General features: G+C 46.3%; 1 long non-coding RNA gene across 6 annotated transcripts in view; it reads right to left on the bottom strand.

The window, feature by feature from the left end:
• Positions 1–761: 761 nt before the first annotated feature.
• Positions 762–22,463, bottom strand: part of LOC111837230 (uncharacterized) — a 64,528-nt gene continuing 42,826 nt past the window's right edge. For 5 of the 6 annotated variants that reach the window (XR_011985868.1, XR_011985869.1, XR_002836608.2 and 2 more), the window contains exons 4-5: positions 9,863–9,953; positions 762–1,931 (exon numbers count right to left, since the gene is read on the bottom strand). This is a non-coding gene — a long non-coding RNA (uncharacterized lncRNA). Of the gene's footprint in view, positions 1,932–6,785; positions 7,058–9,862; positions 9,954–22,463 lie in introns of those variants that run through there. The other variant, XR_011985867.1, reaches the window with a different exon arrangement.

A 22,463-nucleotide genomic window follows, 5' to 3' on the forward strand; every position in this document is an offset into this window, starting at 1 on the left:
CGAATTGAAAAGGCTTCCTGGAAACAGCGCCCCCTGTATTCTCTGTCCTTGACTCAGCAGGATGGTGACTTGGGTCCCTATGATGATTTTACATTCCTGACGTCTTTTCTTGTGGGTGTAATTGCAAGAGGAAGCCCACTTAATTATATGGAATCCCACTCTCCTCCCTGGCGGTAATTAACACCCCCACCAGGCCGGCACAGAGACACGGAGTCCGATAACACGCCACGGGCTACAGAATCCGCCAGCAACAAGGATGTAAGTCGACAGCTGGGTGCAGAGGCCATCCGGAAATGCGACTCCTCGACCGTCACTGGTTACTCAAGCTGGCCGCTTCTGATCCGAGTCACATCAATGGGGCGCTTATGTCACCATCAGTGTTGCCACAGTTGTGTCATCCTTAGAGGCTTGGTGGGTGACTGATGGGGTGGGGGGGGGCATTGGTGCACACCTCCTTGAGTGTTAAAGACCAACCTGATGTTTTCTGAGTCAACAGGAGTCTGTTTGATGATTTGTTGCTCGACGCAGGCTGTGACTCTGGTCTTCCTCGAGCTCGACTTGCCATATTGGTTTTCTGCAGATCTTAGCAGATGAGTCACTTCACTCGAGTTGTGTTGCCAAGAGCGATACGGGAACTCTGACGGCTCAACTTATTGGGGGGGGGGGTGTGTGTCGAATGACAGATGCAAACCGATCTCTAGGGTCAGCTCTCTTCATTTTATTTCAATTTTGAAGAAATAATTTTACATTGCATCAACATTTTGATTTTTCAAACTGCACCAGCTTGGGTTTCACTATCATCCTTCCATGCTGTTAACGTGGAGACCACTGGTTACTGCTCTCCAGAACCCGGAAGCCAGTAGGTTCCACCTTTCAAAGATGTTCAAGGTCAAGGACCTAGTCCAGTGTCTCTCAACCCAGCCCTCAGGGACCCCAGACAGTCCACACTTTTTGTTCTCTCCCCCCCTCCCAAAACACCTGTCCTTGGTACTCTGCAATCTTCATTGGCTGGGAGTTGGGAGGTAGCAAAAACCTAGACTGTCTGGAGGTCCCCAAAGACTAGGTTGAGAAACACTGACCTAGTCTTATCCCCAAAAAGGCTTCAGAATCAAGTCATCAGAATACTCACATTAATTAGCCACTGATCAAAGCAGGGCTGCAGTATTTACATTCAGTGTTGGGGGAAAAAACCCACTAAAGTAATCCATTAGGGATATGGGTGGAAATATCAGGTCCAGAAAGTACAAATCCAGACCAAGGTTTTGTTTCAACCGACAAGTTGAGTACAGTCACAGCTGGTTGGTTACCTTTGTATGGAACCTCCCCAAAACTGTTTGCCTTTTATTTATTACCAGACCCTTTAATCCAAGGTGACATACATTTCTGAGAAGGCAGGGTCAGCCTGGAGTAATTAAGGGTCTAGCTGAAGGATTTAACAGTGAAATCACTTGGGATTTGAACCCACTGAGCCACACACACCGTCCGCCTGCAAATCCACAGAGCGAGAGGCTGGCTTTATTCATCGAAAGTGTTTTTTCACAGGTTTGATCTATGCTACGAAACATGCCCTCTGGCGCCTAATGGATTTATCAATGGCGCCGGTGGCTTGTGATGTCCGTCCGCTGCACGTGGCTCACGCTCATCAATCTCTAAAGGTGATTCGGCGTGTATAATGGCCCCGTGGCCGCCCGCGACGGAAAGAATCTGCTGGGCGGGCACAACCAGCAACTGGTGGGAGTAAACACAGAGCGCGAGACGCAGGAATCAGCGTTCGATTTAGTATTCCGCTCAGACTCGGCACTCCTGACGCTCTACGGATGAGTATGAATATTCAGCTCGCAGGACGTCCGGGTCAGAACAGCGTGGTCTTTGCGTACAAAAAGGTATCATTTCCTTTGTTATCTGGAGAAACTATTCCACAGGGCAAATAGCTGTTTGAAATACAAAAAAGAAAAGAGGAAGGAAAGAAATTATTATTTGAAAATCTTAATCATTATTAATACTGTTGATTCACGTCCTGCTCTGTAGATTTGCAACTCAAGGTATATAAATTTACAGAGAACGTGGGTTAATGTTAGATTACAGAAATATTAGATTACAGATGATGAATCACACATGGTCCTGGTCGCCTACTCGCTGCATGCCTTTGTGCTTGTCTTTGTCGTCAGTGATGCATACCAGTCTCAAACTTTTCTAGAGACTCCCCCCAAATGACACTGGACCCCATTCTTCCATCAGTCTGGTGAGGAGCAGGGTCCCCAGTATCATTTGCTAATTCAACTCAACTCATTTACATTTTATTCTGCATATTTTCACAGCATTACATTGTCTCAAAGCGCTTTACATTATCCCCGCCCAAAGCCCCCAGTGAGCAAGCCAGAGGCGACAGTGGCAAGGAAAAACTCTCTAGGAGGAGGAAACCTTGGGAGGGACCAGACTCAAAGGGGGGGGCCCATCCTGCAGGGGCTGGCAGAGAAAGTCAAACTGACAAAGTCCTGATTTATGCAATCCAGATTGTTAAAACTGCTAAGTTCTGGGTGTAAAGGTGAAGGTCCAGAGTGGATATGGATGCTTATGTCTGAGCAGGGAGGTGATACTGCTTTTCCAATGGCTGGATGGGCAGTGGTGCGGGACAGGCAGGAGAGACATCAAAGGCCTACCAGTTATTGGGGAAACCCCCACAGCTTGAGAGCCCCTGATGCAGGCGGCTTGCGGACGTGCCCCCCATTTCAGCTCTCCCCCGGCACCTTCTCCACACCCACCGCTCCCGTTGAAACAGTTGTATCAGCGGCATTAAGAAAATAATTGCCGGTGTACCCCCCCCCCCGTAACTCGGTAAACACAGCTTAGCCATCCCACAAACAGAGCTGTCGAAAGATGCGCCGTTTGCCGCAATTTCAGGTGCATGAATAATGCAGGGACGCTATAAACGGTCAGTGCGGAACTTTGGGTTTGAGAGAGAGAGTGATGGAAAGAGGGGAGCGGGTGAAAGAGACGGAGAGAGGGATTCCTCTTTTCAGACACGCATGCTGGAGGGGGATTCTATAACCCAGTCGGATATCGCCATGGCAGCGCTATGACACAGCGGGATAATAAGCCACATAATTTGCTGCACCATGCGACAGAAGCGGATAACCAAGCGCGCTTTTTATCCAGCGGCCTTCCCATTCCTCCTGCGGGGGGCGCCGCTGTGCACTCACGCTCAGGGATTTGAAACGGAGCATGGGACTCCCTCCTCGTGCATGAAAAGCATTAATTAGACGTGGCGAGGGGCAGAAGCCATTAAAGAATAATGCGTTCTATGTTTACTGGGCCAGATGCCATCCCTTGAAACAGCACCCAGGCGAGAATGCCGGAATGTTCTATTAAAGGCATAACTCGCCAGCAACTGATACTGGGCATTTCGCAAAAATATTGGTAGCGCATAGATTTTTACCTCACTGGACATGGAGACTTTAATACAGCCAAGGAATGAAATAGAGCCCCATTGTACTCTGTGAAATATTGCTTTGTAGAGAAAAGGCCATTTTGTTAGTATGTTGGCGAGATGACAGAAGCCATTCATAAAAGTTATCGCGACTTTTAGCCAAAGCTAAAGCTTCTTATGTAATAACGGGGATATTTCCAGACCAGAGTTTCTGTTTGGCTGTGGGTAGCCTGTGGGTCAATGTACACTATGGCCATATAAATAGATTTCAATACCAGGAACGCTGACCTAATTTCAAAATAATAGAACGGCATGATGTAATTTGTAATTTCCTAATATCGCTTTCATTCCATTTTTGGAATAGGATACATATCCAGTACATCACTACATACATCACGATAAACAATATATTCAACCCAGATTTTGCACCTCTAAGAGATAGCTTTTGCATGCTAATTGGAATTTTACATCTTAAAATGCCTTATTTTTAAAATCCAGAGGTAATTTTTGTTGACCTCCGTGTGGCTATTCACTCTACAAGGTCTCATTGTGTGCCAGAGTAAATGCTACGGAGGAACAACTCTTAACACTCCGAAGCACCTAATTTTTCCTGTCCCACACTCTCCAGATGGTTTGTCCCAAGACGCAGCCATTTTAAATACCAGTTATATGAGAACAGCTGTTATTTTCGAGCCCCTGAATCGCAAGGAGGTGGCCAGATAAACACCTCAAACAACTCGACAGATTTGGGCGCAGGTTTTTCATAAAACGTCTCTGCTCAGGACGGGCTGTTCGGCATTGATAACATTTGGGCTGCATCTCTGAGATTGCATTCTACGCTACGGCGCCCCCGGTTGCCCATGACTGACATAAACAGTCGGTGTGAGGTGACGTGCTTCTGCTCAGACAGACGCTTATTGACTTGTGGCTTGTGAGGCTTGTCGATCTTTCGAGGCGGGAACGTTTCTTGTTGCCGATGTCGCAGTCACGGCCTTCCGCCACGGCAAGCGTCCGCTCAAGAGACTCACCAGCTGCCCCAACACGGCGACGATAGCGGCGAAGTTACCCGCACTTTCAGCGCTGCCCATCTAATGTCCGCTCAGCGTCCGGCGCTCTTAGAACTGCCTCATTCCCCTTTGAGGGATCAAAGGCCCCGAATACGAAAGCTCCTTTGGAGACAATCGCATTCTCTTAAAGGACTTCACCGCGATTCTCCCTGGTCCAGTGGGGTAAAAGAGATGGAAAGAAGCGTTCAGAATATATTAGGCAGTGTGTCAATCTCACCCGGAGCCCTTATCAAAAGTCCTCTGGTCTGGAGGAAATCAATTTGGAAGAGAGCAGCTGGGATCGTTTGACAGGAGGAAGGCCTGTCTTTCAAGCTTGGGCATAGACTAAAACTTGCTCTGTGGGGCCAGGAGATTGGGAGGTGTGGGTGGCTCATCGAGATAGGGGACAGCACCGACTGATCTCTGCCCCCCCCCCCCCACTCCACCCCCGGCCCAATTTGCTGCCACCGGTGCCGTCTCTGTCAGTTGCTAGCAAGCCAGCGATCAGGTGATGGTTTCTCTCACCATGATGGTAGTCAGATAGATAAGATGCTGAATGGCAACATCAACCTGTCCCTCTTTCTGGCCCATCTTTGGAGATGCGGGCCAGGTCCTACCCAGCCTCCCCCCCAGGATCGATCCTCATTACCGGGCCGAACAAGTGGAAGCGGTTGAGTTTTACACCAACCGGTAACAAACACACCGGCGCAGTGACCTAGGATTCGGCGGTAATTAGACGCTCCGTCACTTCCTATGCAGCTGAACCTCGCGCCTGAACACCGGAGGCGCCACATGTCTGAGCGCCGGCGGCTGATTTATGTGGCAGGCACTCTGCGGCTGATTCCATCACCGGCTGGGGAGGGGGCACCATGATGACAGATGCCCTGCCAAACTCGCCGGGGGAGCAGCGGCCGGGCCAAACCGGCCGAAGATGGATGTCCGGGGGGGCAGGTCCCATCCCTGCTTCCCCCACCTTCAACCAAAATCTGGCACGCAAACACGGTGCTGCCGCAGCCACACCACCCTGCGACCAAACCTGAAAATTCATCCTCTGCTCCTCTTTCTATCTCTGCCATAGAATGTTTTATTCATTCTGCCTAGCTATTGTTCCACTGCTTACAGTTTGGAAGTTGTTGCTAATGATGTAGTTTAAAAATCCACCTATTTTTCCCACATATATCTGATTGGCGTGAAGATGAGTCAGGGGAGGGAATAAAAGCTGATCCTTTGAATCGCAAAGCCTCCACATATTGTTTTGAACGCCATTAAACGGTATCTCTAATGGCACTAAGGTATCATTTATAAAATGGACAGGGGGGACTTTTTCAGATTTATTCGCAATATAACGAGGTATGTGACGGCTTATGGATTTCTCGAGGACAGTAAAATAGCCAATGAAAACCGGCTTTATGTCCTGTGAAATTAAATTGTCATACGTTTCCCACCAGCCTCTCTAATTAACATAAAGATATTTTATTAGACGGCTTTATTAAGTGCGCACCAATGTTCTTCTGTCTGAATGTAAACGTTGATTTGTTAGTTGGATGGGCTGGGACCATTTACAATGGGCGCCATGGAAATGCGGAGATATTCCAAGGAGCAAAATGAAATATTTGCTCTTTGCCACACTGGCGGAGGTCAGCGAAGTTATGAGAGTGAGTAATAAAGTGGTTTCATTCCGCTCTGCGGCTCCGTCTCGAAGGACAGGGAGGTGTCACCCGGAGTCTCTCCGCCCAGAACTCCCCAGCCACCCCCTCCCAATTACGCAGACATGTTCATTACGATCCCCGGACTCGCTGCTCGGAGACCAGACGGATCCATGAAAGATTCCGTGCTCGTGGGATGAGCAGTAGGGGAAAAAACACCGACTTTTCCTTCCAGTAAGAGCTGTAAGACCATCCCCAGAGTGTCTGCGGCAGATCCCGTCACAAAAACCAGGTCAGAAGATGAACGATGTACACGTATTCTATGGTCAGCACTACATTACTCAAATGCATTAGTAAAGAAAAAACAAACACAAGTATTCTCAAAAAAAATTAACTGCCACGAGAGCTATTGTGAAAAGCACGGCTGCTATGAAATCACACGTCCGACGTCAAGCAGGTGCTACGCATGAAGATAACATCCACTCAAAGGACTATATTACCCAAACCACGCAGTATATTTTGAATTTTCCCAAGGCCACCCAGAGAGTAGTTTCAGATGATTAACGATGCTAGTTTTGCCCATCTTTTGGTTAATGTGTAATAGATCATCCCGCCGCCCCCCCCTCCCATGTCTGCAGAATCTTCCCCAGCAGATTGCGGCTTTCCGGCTGAGCTGAGAGATCCATAAATTGTTTGGTAACAAAGGAGACCTGGTGACCAAACCATATTGCACTTGCTTTCTGCTTCAGATGGTCAGGCGGTTCTCCTGGAGTGTTTCAGGCATGTTCAAGGAGTGTTCCAGGTGTGTTAAAAGAGTGTTCCAGGAATGTTCGAGGAGAGTTCTGGGTGTTCCAGGAGCGTTCCGGGGTTGTTCCAGGCAACTTCCAGAAGTGGTGATGGGAGAAACAAAGAGGCACAGCTACTGCAGAGCTCACCAGCTGCAAGGCAGGAAAGACCATGCAAGACAACGCACTTTCATCCTTGTGCTCCACTGCAAAAGGTAAAGACACACACTGCGACATCTGTTGAAGGGAGCTTAGGGAACAATCCCGGGTTCAAAACCAATAACCAGTGATGAAATGAAGCGTTGTTTGCCATCTGCACTGGTACAGGTACATCGGAATGCTTCAATCCGTAAATGCCATCTTCTCTCCTTTGAGACATAAACTTATATAAACGGTCGAGCACAAATCCTGGGATCTGAGATCACATGGACAGGCTATTGGTCTTAGGGAAGGTGAGCAGGGCAACAGCTTGGTCCAAGGACTCAACGGGGGATGTGACTACTCTACCACAGACAAGACTCGGACCAGCGACGTAGACCTGACCCACTGAGCCACACTCCTCCCCCCAAAACATATTTGTTTCCACCTGGTAGCGCAGACTCTCTGTGGGATGGTACTTCAATATCGCTTTTCTACAAAACTGGCCAAGGTAAGTCTTTGATGCCATGTGCACTTTTCGTTTGATTACCAGCGTGTTTCCGTACACTTTTCCGGAGCCCGGTGAGTTCTCTAAATAGCCTAATTAGCGAGAACCATGCCCAACGCACTCACCTGTGATAATTCCACCATCATCGAAGCGCTGACACGCTTTCTGATTAGTGTAAGCCACGCTAACCACTACCCGCGCCACGGTTGGCCTGCCCATGCCTGTGCGCAATAGCCAGCTAGGCGCTAATTACCCCACCAGACTGTCATGACCACTCCACCGGTTCGCCCGTCACATGACGACATTTGAGTGGCGGGATTTGATGTGTAGGCAGTGCTGAACCCATCAGCCAATCAAATTCATGAAATGCAGAGAGGCCACTTGAGCCCTGCAGTGGGTCTCTATGCTGTTGTTAAGAGAAATTTCCCGACCATTATAGGACAAAAGCTCCATTAAGACCTTTTATATCTCTTATTGTCTGAAAACATAAAACAGAGACTGGGGGAGAAATCTTGAATGAATGTGGTTTGACTGCCTGCTTCCTCAGTTCCAGCCCTCGTGGTGAGTCAGACCAGCTCCTGGTGCCCAGCTGAACATGTTCCCTAGAGACAGGAGCGATTTGAGCCAGAACGACAAGCACGGAGCGCCAAGGAGACGCCCGTCTGCTTCGAAACCTCCAGCTGTAACCCCGGAGACCTCGCAGGCCTATTAAACGAGCAATGAAAATTTTACGAGCAATGAAAGGCCTACCTCAGATTCTACACCTCGCCGTTAAGGTCCTGTTCGCACATGCTGAGTGTTTATGGATCTCACAGAGGCTCCTGTGGGAGTCAGCGCATGGGCCGAGGTCTCCAGGCAGGCCTGCAGCACCTCCATCCCCAACCCGTCGCAAATAAGCACATCACGTCCGTCCATCAACGCGAGTAATTTGACGATTATTTTTCCTATTTTACCGCTGATGAAACCTGTGTCAGTGTTAATTTGACACGTCGCATAATACAATGCAGGGACATTAAGGGCATAATCGCATTGTGGGATCTCTTTATTAGGGGTCCTTTCTTATCAAAGACCATAGAAAGCCACTCTGCTCATTGATTGGGACATGCAGCTCAATGCCAGTGTGAAGGAGCCACATAATTTTCTATTTGGAGACCTTAGATAAAGTAGACGTGTCACATCCCATTAACTTCCGTGTTCCTCGACACGGGACACACTGGGTTTGGAGTCTCCGTAAAGGATTAACATGGTAAAATATTTCTGCGTGCCTTGCAACCCCTATTACATGCAACTGGCTCAAATGCCAGGGTGTTCACAGAACCTGCATCTGATTGGGTTTGGGTTATGGTGGGAGGGGCCATGGGTGAGTCAGTTCCTGGCTGGATGATCATGTCTATACTCTGCTCCAACGCTTAGCTGAAACATAAGGTATTTGGGTTGGTAAAAACTTGAGATCCCACCCATCCGGTTGATAAAATGTACAGTGGGCGACCCCAAAGTCCAGGTCCGATTTTACATCCCAATCCGGCCTTGCTTTAAACCAGCATTGCAACAACTCCAAGTGCAGCTGTAAAATCAACGGTAAACATGACAGGAGAGAATGACCCAGAGGGTTTCTCAAAAGCTCCCTTTGAGCGAGCGCGAAGTGTGTCCGTAATCCGAGCTCAGTGAAAATGTTGGAACCTCAAACGCAGTGATATATCTCATACATCCAGCCAAATGCGAGCTCATCGCCAGTGACTAGTGGGCTTTAATGTGGAGTCTGTGCACTGCTGCCAGTGATATCAATATCTGTCCTATTATTTCACTTTATTACGTCACAATTGGTGGATTGTACTGAAGGCGAATGAACATTCATCAGATTATTTCCAAAAGAAATTATTCTTTATTAGAAATTATTGTTTCATTTCTAGTTCTAATCATCTGAACCAGCATATAATTCTTTAAAAAGTTGGTGAGACAAATCTGCTGCTTTCCTCGTAAAGGGGCAGAGAGAGATTCCTCATGATTATCAGTCTGATTTAGACATGGAGGATTAATCATGTATGCATGTGTACATTGAAGAATCCCTAGAGATGTAAATGACAAAATGAATGTCGACCACTTACAGAATAGTGTTGCACTGCTGCTTGAACATGCTGACAAATGTACCATAAATTCAGGCAATAAACATGAAAGAACAAACGCAGAAAATACTAATGCTTACTTTTGCCCGGGTCTTAGTTATTAGACATCTCGGTCCTGAGACACCGCCCTCGTCTGGCCATTTACTGCCCTGTACATTTCCGTTTATCTCACATTCACATATTTCGTACCTGCTTTTTCTGGTTTACGGTCCACCAGCCGCAGAAATGTTCCATGCTGGAAGTTCAAGGTCTCGGCTGACGAGAGTTAACCGTCACAGACCTTGGGACATGAAAAAGGGGGGAGGGACATTAAACTGAATGACATGTGTCATTTAAAATATGTGGTGAAAAAAAAAAACTTTCCTCAGCCTAGACTCAATTAATCAATGCCAGAGTTCAATCAGGCCGACGTCATCAGATGTCATCAGCTGGCGACTTAGCGGGCAGCAAATATATCATTCTGATCACCTTTCCAAATAACTTCATGTATAACGAATATGATACACAAATTCAGCATTAGGAAGATGGGTAAGCATCCCTATGCAGTCACTAAATGACTAGTTAGGGGGACATGATCCAGGTATATAAGATTCTAACAGGTCTGGATGCTGTTCAGCAAAATGGCTACTTCAGTATTAGTTTAAATACTAGAACTCGTGGCCATAAGTGGAAATTAGTGGGAGACCATTTTAATATGAATTTGAGAAAGCACTTCTTTACACAGTGTGTAGTTAGAGTATGGAATATGGAATAGTCTCCCTGCTAGTGTAGCGCAAGCTAAAACCCTGGGGTCCTTTAAATCAGAGCTAGATAAGATTTTAACAACTCTGAGCTATTAGTTAAGTTCTCCCCAAACGAGCTTGATGGGCTGAATGGCCTCCTCTCGTTTGTAAATTTCTTATGTTCTAGTCACAGTTCAAACTTCTTGTTGAACAACCTGATCAGAAAGTTATTGATTCAAATCCCACAGTTGGCGGAGTCTTTTCACAGTTGAGTCCTTGAGCAAAGTCCTTACTCTGTAATTACTGACCCTGTTTTTTCAACTGTGTCACTTTAGACACAAGTGTCTTGTAAATAAATATAATAAAAATACAGTATTTGTTTTGTTTGATCACATTCCAGTGTTGTATTGACTGAATAAAATATTTGTGAAAATGCAGAAGTCTGCTAGCAGCTCCCACACGAATTTCCAACCATCCATCCACTATCTGACTCTGCTTATCCTATTCAGGGTTGTGGGGGGTCCAGAGCCTAACCCAGAGGAACAACCCAGGATGAGATTAGTGTCAGCATGTTTTTGTACTGGGGGGGTCGGGGGGACGGACCCCACGACAACACGGGGAGAACATGCAAACTCCACACACATGAAAGCCTGGCATAGATTCGAACCCTGGTCCCAGAGGTGTGAGGCATCCGTGCAAACCATGGTGCCGCCCCCCCTCGTATGAATTTACAAACCAAAAAAAACATATAACCCCTTACATACATACATACATATCACTTGCTAAGCGTTGCAGGTACAGGATGCTGGGGGTGTGGGGCATATCTGTGCTCCACCCTCCCCGAATATTCAGCACACTCAGGTCTGTAATCTGGGCCTCTTCTGTATCCGATCAGCCCCCCCCACCCCTCATTTTCCTGCACGTTCTACTGAGACTTTGGCTGGAGTGATTGTCACTTCAGCTACCTAATCACCACTGAGAGGATTTTCATGGATCAGAAGTTAAGGGTGGGGGAGGGGGGGGGTCATGATGATGGTGTGGGGGGTGTCGAGTGTTGTAAATAACGAGCATGAGGTGAATGAAGGAAGCATGCATCCAGAGAAAGCGCGGGGTGGGACAGCACCCCTCCGAAGAAGACAGCCAGAGAGAGAGCAAGATTTAAATAGCATGCATTTCAGACTATTAAATATACAGCAAATTAAATTGGGTTCCCAGTTTAATGTTACATAAAACCTGCCAGATCCTAAATTTAAATGATTTTCTTTTCCCAATGAGACATTCCTTACTTCCTAGTGGACACCTTTAATTAACGTTATAAAACAGCTTTGAGAAGTGAAATCTGTGTGCGAGGTCTCCATGGAGCTGAGGCAGTGACTGGGGAGCGGGGGGGCGGGTGGTGGTCACTGAGCTGGGCAGCATTTCTGTCATCCCCTCCCCAGGCAAAAGCAGAGATCTGGGCCTTGCTGAAGGCCTCACTGATGGAAGTCACAGAGCTGCTCGCCAATCAACATGGCCTCACCTGGAGACGGGAAAATGCCTGCTGGTCGTCAAGCAACTTTGTGTCAAAGAAGAAGAAATTATGGGTTATAAATAAGAGGTTAACCTTGGACACCATTAGGGAACACCCACACAGTGCAATTCAGACCATTTTCAAGTTCAAGATACAAGTGGAATCACGATCTTGTGCATCCATCCATCTTCTCTAACTGGCTGTGGGTTATAAGGGTGAGGAACACCTGGAGCACATCACGGGGAGGTGGGGGGGGACCAGAATGGGGCACCAAGAGAGCCTTACCCACAGAGAGGTGGAATCGAACTCATAATCCTGTAAAGTTCTCCCTCCTCGCCTCCTCCGGTGGTCCCTCTGACTTCCTGGCTCCCCTCGCCCTTCGCCTTTTTGCCCCCTGGTTTTGTCCCTTTTGGTTGTCTGCCCCCTGGTTCCATTTCCCCTGTTGGTGTGCCCCCTGTGTTTGCTCTGCGTCTGTCTATTTCGCCTCTGTTCCCTACTGATTCCTTCACACTCCCGTTCGGTGTGCCCCCTACTGGTTTGGTTCCTCCCGTGGGTGTTTCCCTTGGTTTTGTGCCCCCTGGTTGGTTTCTCCCTCCTGTTGGTCTGTCCCCTGGTTGTGTTCCCCCTGTGTCTTCTTTTCCTTTGGATTCCCCAGGTCCTGTGTTTCCATCTTTGGTGTCCTTGTGCGTGTCTGCATTCCCCGTGGTTTGTTGGTTGGTGTTGTCTTTGTGCCCGTTCTGTGTGTCGGTGCTGTTCCTGTTGCCCCGTTGATGTTCTTGCTCTTGTCCCCCTCTAGGTGGTGTTGTCTGGTTTGTCCCTGGGTCCTGCATCATGTCTTGTCTGGCCCCTCTGGTCCTGGTGAATGCACACCTTTGGGGGGTGGGGGTTCTGTCAAGCCCTGATTGTGCAGTTACTCCTGTGTGCCACGCCCCCTCGTTTACCTCATGTGGAATCCTCCTGGTTACCAGCTGTTTCTAGTCTCTAATGATTCAGTGTATTTCCGTGCTTCCCTGTGAATCTTTCCTTAGTCTGGTCATTAACGTCAGTAATGTTGCGAGTTCTCCATGTTCCTGAATGTGTCGCCCCCAATTAATCCTGTGTTTTGCCCCAATATCAGGCCTGTTTCCCTGCCCTGAACCGCCGCGTCGTGACAGAAAATCTACTGAGTTAATGAATATGGGAATGAACAAAGGTATGACTTGTTTTGGCTCTAACATGAAGAGAGCTGATTCAACTAGACAGATCACTTTGTTAATAATATAACAATGACATGATCAGAGTAACAAAGTTTGTTCCAATGGGAAGACGGCACAGCTGTCACTAAAGGGAATTGAGCCAGTAAGGTTTCAGCAACAAATATGAACCAATCAGACACACTGTTGGCATATTGCATCACACAGTTAGAGGGCCTATAGAGACAAGGGGGGAGGGGCAATTCAATATTAAAGAAATCTTCTCAAGTTGCAGAATGTCCCAAAGGGATTAAGCATCAAAATGTCTTAACTGGCTGCGGGTCTAGTACGGAAAGATCAGAGAGCAGAAAACATGAATCCCCCGTGATTCACACTCCTGCACTTAGAAGTCTAATTTAACAGCCTTTACCAATGAAGGAATTTTGCCCCCTGCTGGAATATAAGCTCCACCACGGCCGAAGAGGCACTTAATATGTCAGACAGCGCGCAGGCATTTCCTAATGACAGGGCTGCCAGAAGGAAAACATCAAATCAATGCATTGTCTCAGCAGAGAGACGCGTCTTTGACTATAGTCATGCTTACTGCATTGGACTGCAAACATACCATGGTTTATTTCTGATGCATTTTTGGTACTTTAGCATGTCGTGGTCTTAGGTTGGCTTGATAAAAATTTAATAAATTCATACTAATGGAAGATTTATATGAAGAAAAGGTTAATGGTTTCCATTTCTGAATTAACCTGAAACAAAAGCAGAACTATACGAAGGTGATTAAAACGTTTAATGGCAATGCTAGCGATTAAACTCGGATTTATGTGAAAAATTTAAGTGACCACATCATCCAGGATGTGCAAGTGACTTGTGGCACACTGCAGAATACCTGGAAAGAGAGCCAGCTTTCCAAAATCTGTGCGGAAGTCTTTTGTGCAGAAGAATTGGGAAACATCCTAGCTACTGAGCTTCTCCGCTACACGAAAAACCAAGCTGGACAGAACGACCAAAGCAGAGCACAATGAAGTTGCGTGAGCACCTTTCAGAAGGCCTGCAAAACATAGGCTGCAGTGTTGGGGAAGTTACTCACAAAAGCAATCCATTACAGACAGTGGTGCGTAGTTCAAGTCCAGAAAGTACAAATCCAGACCAAGGTTTTTGTTCCAACCAACCAGTTGAGCATAAAGAGTTACAGAGTATGCAACTGGTTAGGTGAAACAAAACCTTGCTCTGGATTTGTCCTTTCTGGACTTCAACTACCCACCTCTGTCTGTAATGGATTACTTTTGTGAGTAACACTGAACATAGGTTTGACATCACCGCTAGGCTGGTGGTCCGAAAGCAGCACTGAACGTTAGTGGTGCGTGTATTTTCCCATCCCTGTTGATCTGTATTAATTCAAAGATGATTCATTTCCATGCATATTGATGAGCGGAGCCAAAACAACATATGCAACACTCAGCCACAGCCCTAAGGAGTGAAATGTGTAAAATCTCAATTTGAAAGCTTTGTTGCTCAGCCCTCATACTTTAGATAAAGCACTTTGTCTTGTTTCAAGGTTATTAAACAACTTTTATATTGTTATTTTGCTCCTCCAGGTAAGCGCGTAATTGCAGCATCAAAAGCTGGCACTAATGATTTGTTGATTCAGAGACCATTATGAATGCTTCTGTTTCCTCTACTTGGTCTCTTTGGTTCGAATTCGCTCACGGTGAGAGAGATATTAACAGGCTTTTCGCCTAAACAACAGGCTGCAGAAAAGCCCTGCGGTCCTGAAGGTGGGCAAGGGCATCTTAGCTGTCTCGGGGGTTGGGGGGTGCACATGTCATTAGAAACACTCATGGGATCATGGCAGAAACGATGTCACTCCAACACCCCCGCCGTCCTCCTGCATAGACAGAGCACAGATCATGTAACCACCCGTGTTTTAAAGGAATGGTAAAAGGGCCGTGTGATTTAACAATGTTTCATCCCCAGCAACTAGTATGCATATAACTGTGCCAAACAAATTAGGCCGATTTGTTTTTTCCATCAACAAAATGTTTCTTGAGTAACCTCACCTGAGAAAATCTTTACCACGGTTCTGCACAAGCGGCTGCTTTTTCAATATAAGAGACTGCCCTTAAATAAAGTGACTAGATATTCATTAATGGGTTTTTGTTGGCTGGCGCACAGACTATATACAATGACAACTCTCTCAACAGCAAAACAACCTCTGGCTGAGCTTTCTGCCGCAGCCAAATGCGTAATCCCTTCTAACATTCCCTATACTGTATAGTGCCACAGTGTCCAATCACGCAACCAAGTGAGTGTAAGACCATGGGCTCTGATAGGTTTATTCCCTGTAACATGTAGCAGTCAAAGCTCTCCTGGATGAAGAGAGTGATTATCACGTGTCATCAAAGGGCAGCGTTGTTTACGAAGGGTACCGTATATCAAAATAAAAGTCTGTGTTGAACATGTAATGTGTGTGTTACGTTGTGACAATTCACACTGCAACAGGAATATTCATACTGCAGCAGAAAACATTCTGAGTGGGGGCAGCTAAATTTGCTAATGTTATTAAACACACACTCCCCCCCCTCCAGGTGGCAAATTATACTCAGTAGCTCACCAGACTTTTTTTCTCTCTGTAAAAGAGGTTGAAGGCCGCTACGCATAGAGTATTTAAAAAAGCAAAGTTAGGTGCTAATTGGTGGTGCATTTGTAGCCTCACGCCCCTGCGGTTGGTAGGTGCATATCCCACCTCTGGCTCTGTGAGGAGGGCTTGCATATTTTAACCAGCATCTTGCAACCCAAAATCATGCAGTGCTTTCTCCATGCTGCTGGGAACAGACTGGCCCTCCCGCCAGGGTGCCTCTCGCCTGGGTGCCTCTCACCTCCTTCTTGGGATGTACTCTAGGGCGGGGTTCCCCAATTCCAGTCCTGGAGGACCAGTCTGTGACACAGCTTGCAGATTTCCCTGCTCAAACACGCATAATAAACCTGTGGCCCGTACCACGAAGCGGGGTTACTGGCTTATCGGGGTAACTTGTCGGATTTAAGGTACCACAGTTTAAATGGACTTCGTATTCGTTCGCTTACATTTTGCCCAGACCACCTTAAATCCAACAAGTTACCCCGATAAGCCGGTAACCCCACTTCGTAGTACAGGCCCCTGCTAATTAGCTGCTGAGTTTAATAAGGTGTGTTTGAAAATCTGCAAACTCTGCAGCAAACTGGCCCCCCAGGACAGGAACTGGGGAACCCTCACTTAGCCTCACTGTGATTCTGTACTGAAACATATGGCTATAAAACATTTATTTACTATCAAATAATGATATGCTCTATCTCACCTGTGAAGAATAATAAGGCTTCTCAAAGCCTTAGTCATTACCAATTAAGCTGTGGTTGTGAGTCACATGACCAAACACTGTTCTATTCATTTGCATACAATAGGCTGAAGTCTTGAAATGAAAAAAAATACATCTTCTGCATGGAGGCTAGGGTGGGTCTTAGTAAACAACATCTGGTTTTGTTTTGTTTAATGGATTTGCTGTGCACCCTTGGTGCTAAAGTTATACAGGACTTCAAATGAGTTTGCCCTCACAAAATACTAAAAAAAACTGAATTAGAAAAATACAATTTTAGCACTGCCTCACCAGTGCTGTGTACGTCGTTCCTGTTGTTGTTCTTATTTTTTATGACTCCTCTCAGGAGGCGGAAGGTATATTTCCCAAAAAAAAAACAACCTTACAGAAACTTTGCTGATCTTTGAAGCAGCTCTGCAATACCTTTAAAGCTACCTCGCCTTGGTCTTGTTTTGTATCCTCGAAATACATAATCAGGAAAAATAAAGCACTGAAATTCTGTACCCTGAGATCCTCTAACTATATTTGCAGTCAGTACTGCATTTCAGCAGAAGCAAATAGGTTAAATAGTAAAAAAAAAAATATTGTTAGCATTCCTAGATATAATTTTCTCAAAATTAAATGCTTCATTTGTAACAGAAAAGTCGGCAAAGTACTTGGTCATCTCTCTCTTAGCAAAGCCATGCTAATGCCACAATGTCATGTGACCAGTCACATGACCTTCAATCACTCTACCCCATCCCTTTAGGCATCCACTGTACTTGGGACTGCCTTGTAAACCAACTGCCTTCCTGCTTACTATTGGTCACTCGGAATCATGTGATTCACTTATCCGCGGGCCTCGGTGCCGTGAAAAGAGAAGCTGCTTCTCAGACAGCCCCAGGAACCAGTGTGCATTTCCAAATGAAACTGCTAGAACAGTAAGACTATAGGTAAAAACATTTATGATTGGTGGATTTTCGGTGACTTTCCCATGGTATTGTGGTTGCTGTATTTTATATATATATATATATAGCTGTAGTACTTATCCGTCTTAAGATTAAAATCTCCTTTCAAAAATGAAAGCAAGAGCCACACTTCCAAGTGGGGGGCGATGTCACTTCCTGTCACTGCGAAGCCGCGCGTGTCTGTGGTGAATCCATGGGAGATTTATTCAGCAGCAGGGCCGGTTTACCAGCAAAACTCGCGGGCACACGATCGCCGGGAGCCCGGGGCTCATCCTCTCCGGATCACTGTGACCGGGGAAGGGATTTGAAAGTAGGACAGGCTCTTGGCAGCCTTGCCAGCTGAGATGCCAGGATGGTGTGTGCAGCGGTACTCCTAAGCGTGGCCCTTAAAGGGCTCCGGCGGAATATCTGCCTGTATAAATGTAACCTAAATGCAGAAATGAGACACAGTTTAGTATACTGTCAGTTAAGAACGGCTGCAATAGGCCTGGCGCGCCCCGCTTTAGCTTGGGAGAGTGTCACCACTCACACTTAAATCCCTCTAAGTCAGGGGTCACCAACATGGTGCCCGCGGACACCAGGATGCCCCCAAGGACCACATGAGTCGCCCGCGGACCTGTTCTAAAAATAGCACAACTCACCAGTGAGCAGCGTCTAAAATTTAATTTTATCCTCTTGCTATTCTTCTTTAATCACATTTGCATTTATATAGATTTGAAAATGACAATATCTTAAAAAAAAAAAAAGCATTTAAAATATGTTTATTATACATGAAGTTTGGATAAGTTTAGGAGGGCGTTTCAAACTGTTAGCCCTTTGTATGGCTCAGTACCCGAGAAGTAGCTCTCAGTTTCAAAAAGGTTGGTGACCCCTGGTCTAAGTACTTCAAAGGTCCTGGAATAATTTTGGTCACACAGCTATTGGCATCCATCCGCAACCACTGGGCTTCTGTTTTTTTAACCTTGCTCTCCTTCACAAATTTAAATCAAAAGAAATATGCGTTTTTATACATTTTCTACTCTCGAGTCTTTCCCTTTATATGTTAATAAATCGTTAGTTAGACGATGCATCAACAAATGAGCATTTTACATTCTTTAGGAAGTATGATTCCAGAAATGAACTTCCTCTCGGTGACGTGGAGATTATATTTTACGGCAGTGGTGTCGGCGGGAGTTTGACCCCTGCGGGGGTGAGGGTGGGGGTGGGGATGCGGGGGAGATGTATATTGTGACAATGCAATGGGCAGACATGCAATAGTCACATGGTGAAAGGATGCGATGTAAAACAGATTTTAAAATAATTGTCAAATAAAGATTTCATAATTTAAGACTAAACCTAAACCTAACTTAACTAAAAAGTAGCTGATCCGTGTGATAGAAGGAGCCTATCTGATACAGGACAACTATCTTAGTTAGGTATATGTTCCGTCCTCGTGCTTTGCTTGTCAGTTGGCCTCAGTAATGCGGGTATTCATAATGAAAGATAAGGAATGCGCATCCTTATGTATTTGTTCGTTTGTTTATTGGGGGGGTCTGCTGATATTGAGGGGGCAGGCAGCCAGTGACTCCACCCATAACCACATCCCATCAGCAGGTTGTCTGTCGCCAGGGACCCCGGGAAAGAGATCAGCTGACCTGGCTAATGGGGAAAACCTCAGACTCGTCATTGCAAATGAGCGGAACTTTCTAGAAGGGAGCAGTCAAGTACAGACCTTCCGGGATGAAGAGAGTGTTTATTGTGCACCATCAAGGGACAGCGTTGTTTGCGGAGATATTTCAGTAAACCGTAAATCAACATAAAAGTCTCCGTTTTGTGTGTCGTGGATTTGGTGGTCCTGATCCACCCCGCCCCCCCCCACACCCCACTTATCCAGCTATGCTTCCCCACCTCCCTTGCCACAGAGTGTTCCTGAGCAGCCTCTGCTAGCTGAAGTCTGTCCGTTGCCCTGGAAACCCCCAGCATAACGGCGCTTCAGAACATTCCAGGACCCCCACCCAGGCACTGACGAATCACAAGCCCGGCGGTTGAAAATGACTTATTTTGCCTCCCAAAGTTTGCTCATCAACAAGTGTCAGCAAAAGATCCCCCCCCCGTGCCATGAGTTAGTGGGCAGGATGTGTGACGACATCAAGGGGAACCAGAGAGACTGCCGTCACCATGGAAACGCTGCCACATATGGAATTGCGAAAAGATGAATTAACGCGGGGAGGATGCTCAAAGGTTTGCACAGACGCGCTTTCATTTTGGCTGAGAGCGAAAGGCGAGCTCGCCCGTGGATTACTTTCCAGCTGTTACAGTGCATCCCTGTGACCTTTAGAGCAGGATCGTGCGAGGAGGCGGACACACGGAGGAGGAATGGAAAAGATGACGGTGTCGAGGGGCTGGCGGTTTCTAAGTGCGTCGTCACTGCACCTACGTGTACCTGACGTTGCAGGAAGAGGTCATGGCTTCAAAAATCCAGCTTCGAAACAATGAATAAAATATTACTGTATTAGTCACTCTAGCTTTTTTACGCCATATCCGGAAGTCGGGGGCAGAATGCAACCAAGCCCTCCCTCTTGCTGAATAAATACAGCAGGTAATCTTTGCATACCACACTGCGAGAATGTGCAGAAGAATCGGGCTAATAACAGCGCCCGGGCCGGCACAGCTGCAGTAAATGCGACATGCATGTGCACTCACACCGAGCTGAACAGAACGTCATTCGGGCCAAACTCTGCCATCTCGCTGCATGACGCGTCCCCGACGTGCCAGCTCAAAATAAGAGACCAAATCAGCCCTCTTTGTTCTGGCAGGATTATAAGCCTGTACCTCCATCGGCTGTCTGCGAGAAGCTCGTGAACGCACGTTCACGTGTAAAAACTAACTGCCACACACAATCACTCCGTAAGAGTACACACAGAAGGCGGTGGGTCACCTCTCAACCCCTTATACTCAACAGGTTATGGGTCTGAATCTGACCTTCATGCGGATTACTCCCATTTGGTTCCAGGGTCCTTTAGTGTTCCACGTTCCCTAGGATGCTGCTTCCCCCACCCAGCCTTAAAATTAGCATTCCGTTTAAGAATTAGCACATTAGCTGTGGTACTAAGCACCTCCAGCTGTAATTAAGCTCTCAGAGGCGGCCTCCAGTTTAGTAAAACCCGAGCAGTTATTGAACGTGTGTTTACTGACAAGCCCATTGCATACAGCAGCTTGTGATGGTCCCATTTTCACTAAGAGCAGTAGATGTGGGGCGGGGTGTGTGGGGGGGGGGAGGGGGCATGCCACACCACACTTGGGGAGTCGCATTGCAATGCTGTAATTAACTTCCCTTCAAGACAGTGTGCAGTGTTTTAAGTAATTTTGAAAGGGCCTTAATTGGTTCGCAATTATGCTGAAACAAAACCCATTTCCGCAATTGATATGTCGAGGATTTTATTCACCGGCTCCCCCCTTTGATAAAGGACAGACACTTAAAGTAATACTGTAGTAGGCAGTAAAGAGGACCATCAAGTCGCAGACTTTCAGAAACTTGCAGATAATGTGGATTACTACAATTGTTATAAAAACATGGCCCTCTGTGAATTCAGGGTAGTCAACTTTCAGCTGGCTGGCGTGTGATTTTCAATTCGAGACAAGTCTGCACACCCATGCACAGTCATTTATATGTATGAAACAGCTTTAATGCCTTGTAAATAGTCTGTAGGCTGTGCAGACTACCCCAACGCTTTCGATGTAGCTAATTTTAGGTTTATAATGGAATAATGTAAATTTGCCGTAAGATTTCTTGCATGAGCATGAGAGTCTGAAACCATGAGCGTCACGCCAGATGCGTGAGAGTTGGCAACCCAATTAATTAGCAATTGAAAAGTAAAGGTTAAACTTTAAAAATGGACATCAGGAAAATGTAGCAATTAATATTTAACAAAACACATTTTTTGAACGTGTCAGCCCGAACTTGGTTGTATAAACAGATACTGAAAACTTATGGCTTGATGGATGCATGAATGCAGAGGTGGAAAGTTCAGGTCCCAAATGTACAAATCCAGCACAAGGTTTTGTTCCAACCAACCAGTTTAGTATAATGAGTCACAGTCACAGCGTACTGAAGCGGATGGTTGAAACAAAACCTTGGTTTGGATTTATATTTTCTGCACCTGAACTTTCTACCTCTGCATGAATGAGTGGACCTCAGATCTCTCACGAACATTGAGGCTGGGCTATTCTCACACACATACACATCCAATGAGCCGCGAAAACCGCATGAAAACTCGCATGTCCCTAATAACATTCTTGCAAGGCCCATCGTGACTTCATATCCGCATAAGCGCCTGCTGATGACGTGCAACAGCCTCGGCTTCAAAGCTCTCGGGTCGTGTCTTTCTCGCCTCCTGTTTTGCTCTGCGCAGTCCCATCTCTGTTTTTTTTAATTTAGCCACAAGAAAGCCCCTTAAACTAAAAACCAGCTCTTGATCAAAGGGTTTTTACAAAAGACCTTTGAAGAAACAGGAAAGTGTAGTGTTACATTGGCAGTTATGGTTGCTAAATAACAAGCGTGTATCCAGGAGAGAGGAATACCCGTTAGCAGGCCATCGGATGTCCTCAACACTTTTGCCGCTCTGGATAAAAGCGTTAGTTGAGTGGATAAAAGATACTGTAAATGGAACACAAGCTACTGTAAATGGAATGTGCTGTAAATGGAACATTTTGATGTCATACATATAGCATCGAGGGCCAGTTTGCTTTCTTGATTATGCTGACTGCTTGTACATCTGCTATTTCAGCTGCATTCTTATCAGGAAACTCACATCATTGCCAGCCAGTTTGTCTCGGAACGCATGAAAGGGAATGGGAGAGAATAGAATAGAATTATTAATGCATTAATGTACAAATGGCTCACAGGGGTGGTAATACATGCAGTATCAATACTGCAAAATGAAAGGACAAAACAAAATAACAGGCAGGTTGGTGTTGATAAGTCAGGTTTGTTTTTCAGTTAATGTGGAGGAGCGGCTTGTAATTGTAGCTATTTGTGTGTGTGTGTGTGTGTGTGTGTGTGTCACATCCATCATTTTGCTTCTATCTGATTTCCTAA

The sequence above is a fragment of the Paramormyrops kingsleyae genome, chromosome 25, assembly GCF_048594095.1.
Source record: "Paramormyrops kingsleyae isolate MSU_618 chromosome 25, PKINGS_0.4, whole genome shotgun sequence".
NCBI lineage: Eukaryota > Metazoa > Chordata > Actinopteri > Osteoglossiformes > Mormyridae > Paramormyrops > Paramormyrops kingsleyae.